Raw genomic sequence first — 5,787 nt, 5'->3', positions numbered from 1 at the left:
GTTGCTAATTTTTCATCTCCTCTTACTACCAAAAGTGTTGGTAGAATGAGGATGTCAATAAGGAAATAGTATTTCTTTTATTTTTCCTCAATTATACTACCGTAAACCTTCCCAAACAAGATATTTTATTTATTTGAAGAAAGTCCATCAACTCAGTGGTCACCTGTAATAATAATAAAAACAGATTATGTCTTTATAACATTTTATAGCTCACAACAGCATTTATTAGGTTGTCAGAAAGTCATGATGCATTTTTGTATAGGAAAATTCATCATGGCTTTCCTGACAATGTAATAGATTCACCATTTAATATGATCCTTGTTGGCAATCAGTGGGACACAGGACAGGCATTATTAACCTCACTTTGAAGAAAAAGATCTTGAGGCTCACCTAAATGAATTCCTTAACTTAAGATGTTTCCCAAGTGGAATAGCTGTTATTTTCCACAACAGCAGGATCTTTTCACTTGACATAACTTATTAAGCATCTATTTTGTTATAAAGCACTGTGCCAGGCACTGGGGATACAAAAAGTCATAATCCTTCGGGTTGAAATTGATATCTTTCAGTAGAAGCAAGTTTAATACATATGGGACAGACAATTAATGAACATGACATATATACACTTAGGCTAAATTATTAACCTTGACGATTAGCATGGGCTCTTTCTCTCTATGCTATTTTAGTGCAGTTATAAACTCTATGTTTACATTTACACCATATCTTAAATAATTGTAAGGTGTGTTTAAGGTTCAAAGGCGTTTGGAATAAGGTGAGATCAGAGGGAAAGTGATTTAGGATAAACAATGGTATAGCTCATCGTTAGGGAATTAGTGAGCAGACCTGGATATGTTGACACAAAGTGGCATGTAAATCAAGAGTTTTCTAGAGGAACTTCTGGGAGCATGGAGGTAAAATAGTGAAAATTCTTGACATCTAAAGCATGTGAATTCAAATCCTGGTTCTGCTACTTGAGGAATAAATGACCTTAAACTTTCCCATACCTCAGCTTCATACCTGTAGAGTGGAGACAATACCTACCTCACCATGTGAATTAATGAAACAAGAATAGGGCTAGTAATAGCTTGTGTTAACCCTGTCTCTTCTTAAACTACCAGTTCAGAGGGACATCAGCTTAGGAAGGGCCTGCTCTGCTTTTGAGATCCTGTGCACTAGTAAATAAGCCCTGTGTTTTCAAGAACAGTTGCTTCTTAAGATAGCTGTATAGAACCTTCAAAACAAAACATCTTTTGCAATTAATTGAATCTTCTTTTTGGTAAATGGTATTTCCCCAGGTTAGCCAAGACTGCTTACATGTGCTTATTTTTGGTCTTCATGAACCTCAGACTGATTCCAGGAATGTGCATAATGGGCTGATGACTTGCTTTGGACATGGCACAATTTCGAGGGAAAGGGAGTCATACTCTTGTCAGAATGGATACAAAAACTGTGTCTAAAGAGTCTGTGGGACCAGGGACAACAGGTGGCATGGAGGTTAAGGCACTGGATTCCATGGCAAATGGCTGACTACAGAGTTTGAATTTTTGAACTGGTGGCTTAAAAGTCATGCTGAGCATGTGTGGGTGCATGCCCAAGATCCCAAGAAGAGAGTAAAGGAGAAGGGATGGCAAGGCTATCCCTCCTTAGGAGGAAGGGTGACTTTTCACTTTCTCTCTCTCTCTCTCTCTCTCTCTCTCATATGCCCTATAGCAAAAAATAAAAAATAAAAATAAAAAAATTAAAGTCTTTGGGACCAAAGGACAAAAACTGATCAATTAGATTCTGTCAATACTAAAAAAAGGTTGTACTTTGAAAGAAACTGTCCAGAAATTGAGAAGACTACCAATGGAGTAGGAGAAAATTTTGCAAACCATGGATCTACTAAAGATCTAGTATCTAGTATCCGGAATATATAAAGAACTCTTGGGCCAGGCCCATAGTTTAGTGGCTAAGGAAGCCTGGTCCCACATGACCAACCATAGTACAAATCCCAGCCTCAACAGCCCGAAAAATATGCCAGGTCCATGTATGTGCATGCCTAAAATCCTGACAGATGAGAAAAATGGAGGAGAAGGGAGGGATTGACCATGACCTTGGGGAAGCATGACTATGCCCCATTGCGGGGCTTTCTCTCTCTTTTCTCCCATCTATCTCTTTCTGACAAGCACCCTTGCCCTCTGGCGATTAAAAAGAAAAATAGCCCTTACAACCTTACAATTAAAAATAAAAACAAAGCTCAGTTTAAAATGTATAGAGCAAGGGGTTTGACTTATTATTATATAAATATTTAAGACAGTCATTTTATAACCAAGAGTGGATTCTTGGATTAGCAGAATTAGAGGTTTTTTAATATCCCGTATTGTTGTTTTAGTGAAAGTAGCAATAACCCTTTTAACTGTTCCCTAGCATCTTCTGCAGCTAATTTTTCATCTCCTCTTACTACCAAAAGTGTTGGTAGAATGAGGATGTCAATAAGGAAATAGTATTTCTTTTATTTTTCCTCAATTATACTACCGTAAACCTTCCCAAACAAGATATTTTATTTATTTGAAGAAAGTCCATCAACTCAGTGGTCACCTGTAATAATAATAAAAACAGATTATGTCTTTATAACATTTTATAGCTCACAACAGCATTTATTAGGTTGTCAGAAAGTCATGATGCATTTTTGTATAGGAAAATTCATCATGGCTTTCCTGACAATGTAATAGATTCACCATTTAATATGATCCTTGTTGGCAATCAGTGGGACACAGGACAGGCATTATTAACCTCACTTTGAAGAAAAAGATCTTGAGGCTCACCTAAATGAATTCCTTAACTTAAGATGTTTCCCAAGTGGAATAGCTGTTATTTTCCACAACAGCAGGATCTTTTCACTTGACATAACTTATTAAGCATCTATTTTGTTATAAAGCACTGTGCCAGGCACTGGGGATACAAAAAGTCATAATCCTTCGGGTTGAAATTGATATCTTTCAGTAGAAGCAAGTTTAATACATATGGGACAGACAATTAATGAACATGACATATATACACTTAGGCTAAATTATTAACCTTGACGATTAGCATGGGCTCTTTCTCTCTATGCTATTTTAGTGCAGTTATAAACTCTATGTTTACATTTACACCATATCTTAAATAATTGTAAGGTGTGTTTAAGGTTCAAAGGCGTTTGGAATAAGGTGAGATCAGAGGGAAAGTGATTTAGGATAAACAATGGTATAGCTCATCGTTAGGGAATTAGTGAGCAGACCTGGATATGTTGACACAAAGTGGCATGTAAATCAAGAGTTTTCTAGAGGAACTTCTGGGAGCATGGAGGTAAAATAGTGAAAATTCTTGACATCTAAAGCATGTGAATTCAAATCCTGGTTCTGCTACTTGAGGAATAAATGACCTTAAACTTTCCCATACCTCAGCTTCATACCTGTAGAGTGGAGACAATACCTACCTCACCATGTGAATTAATGAAACAAGAATAGGGCTAGTAATAGCTTGTGTTAACCCTGTCTCTTCTTAAACTACCAGTTCAGAGGGACATCAGCTTAGGAAGGGCCTGCTCTGCTTTTGAGATCCTGTGCACTAGTAAATAAGCCCTGTGTTTTCAAGAACAGTTGCTTCTTAAGATAGCTGTATAGAACCTTCAAAACAAAACATCTTTTGCAATTAATTGAATCTTCTTTTTGGTAAATGGTATTTCCCCAGGTTAGCCAAGACTGCTTACATGTGCTTATTTTTGGTCTTCATGAACCTCAGACTGATTCCAGGAATGTGCATAATGGGCTGATGACTTGCTTTGGACATGGCACAATTTCGAGGGAAAGGGAGTCATACTCTTGTCAGAATGGATACAAAAACTGTGTCTAAAGAGTCTGTGGGACCAGGGACAACAGGTGGCATGGAGGTTAAGGCACTGGATTCCATGGCAAATGGCTGACTACAGAGTTTGAATTTTTGAACTGGTGGCTTAAAAGTCATGCTGAGCATGTGTGGGTGCATGCCCAAGATCCCAAGAAGAGAGTAAAGGAGAAGGGATGGCAAGGCTATCCCTCCTTAGGATGAAGGGTGACTTTTCTCTTTCTCTCTCTCTCTCTCTCTCTCTCTCTCATATGCCCTATAGCAAAAAATAAAAAATAAAAATAAAAAAATTAAAGTCTTTGGGACCAAAGGACAAAAACTGATCAATTAGATTCTGTCAATACTAAAAAAAGGTTGTACTTTGAAAGAAACTGTCCAGAAATTGAGAAGACTACCAATGGAGTAGGAGAAAATTTTGCAAACCATGGATCTACTAAAGATCTAGTATCTAGTATCCAGAATATATAAAGAACTCTTGGGCCAGGCCCATAGTTTAGTGGCTAAGGAAGCCTGGTCCCACATGACCAACCATAGTACAAATTCCAGCCTCAACAGCCCGAAAAATATGCCAGGTCCATGTATGTGCATGCCTAAAATCCTGACAGATGAGAAAAATGGAGGAGAAGGGAGGGATTGACCATGACCTTGGGGAAGCATGACTATGCCCCATTGCGGGGCTTTCTCTCTCTTTTCTCCCATCTATCTCTTTCTGACAAGCACCCTTGCCCTCTGGCGATTAAAAAGAAAAATAGCCCTTACAACCTTACAATTAAAAATAAAAACAAAGCTCAGTTTAAAATGTATAGAGCAAGGGGTTTGACTTATTATTATATAAATATTTAAGACAGTCATTTTATAACCAAGAGTGGATTCTTGGATTAGCAGAATTAGAGGTTTTTTAATATCCCGTATTGTTGTTTTAGTGAAAGTAGCAATAACCCTTTTAACTGTGGAAATTCAAAACACGAAGAAATAGGACATTATATGTTTCTAATGGATGCACTCACTCATTTTCAAGCTCTGTCTCCTCTTTTGTTGAATTATGTGCCCACATAGGCCAACCACGCTGCACTCAGTAGGACAACTACTTAGGGGTCCTTTTTATATTTCCAATTCCCTTCAAGATGTTGAAGAAGTGAGTATCTAACTGGTAAGACTTATATCAAGGTCATAGGACCATGTAAAGCACCTCAAGGTCTTTAGAACCAAATTAGTTTAGATGGCAGTAGCTCTGAAATTCCCTACCCTACTTCCTGTGAAGAGCAGAGAACATCCTCAAAGCTGCTTTCAGGGGAGAGGACAGTAGATGCCGTTGTCCCTCTACTCAGCGGAGGAAGGTAAGATTGACAGAGGTCAGTGCTGCAAAACCGAGCGATGTGGATCCAGCAATTCCACTGTAGGTATTTACTGAAAAGGAATGCAAATAGATGTCCACAAGAACGAGCACAAGCATGTACAGAGCAGTTTTCGTGACAACAGCCTCAAATGGCCCATCCATTGGTAAATGGATAAATGAGTTGTGATATATCATCCGTACGATGGGATACTACGAAAAGGGAACAAAGTACTAAAACACCAAAATCATGGCTAAAGCTCAAAAACATGGTAACAGGAATGAATCTTAAAAACATTATGATAAGACAAAGAAGCAAGACACAAAGAGTGCATATGAAATTCAAGAACAGGCAACCCAAACTATGGTGAGAGAAATCCTAATGGTAGTTGGGGGTGGAGTATAGATAGAATTTGCTGGAATAATGGACGTAGTCTCTATCTTGATTCAGATGTTAGCTACACAGATGGATACATTTATCAAGCTCCTAGAATTAGATGCTTAAGATCTGTGCATTTCATTGCATGTAAATTTTATCTCATTTTTTTAAAAAGACCAGCTCGGCAACCTAGTGGTTAAGAGAGCCAGATCCCA

The sequence above is a fragment of the Tupaia chinensis genome, unplaced genomic scaffold (genome assembly GCF_000334495.1).
Source record: "Tupaia chinensis unplaced genomic scaffold, TupChi_1.0 Scaffold144731_1, whole genome shotgun sequence".
Classification (NCBI taxonomy): Eukaryota; Metazoa; Chordata; class Mammalia; order Scandentia; family Tupaiidae; genus Tupaia; species Tupaia belangeri.
This window is presented reverse-complemented; position numbering follows the sequence as displayed.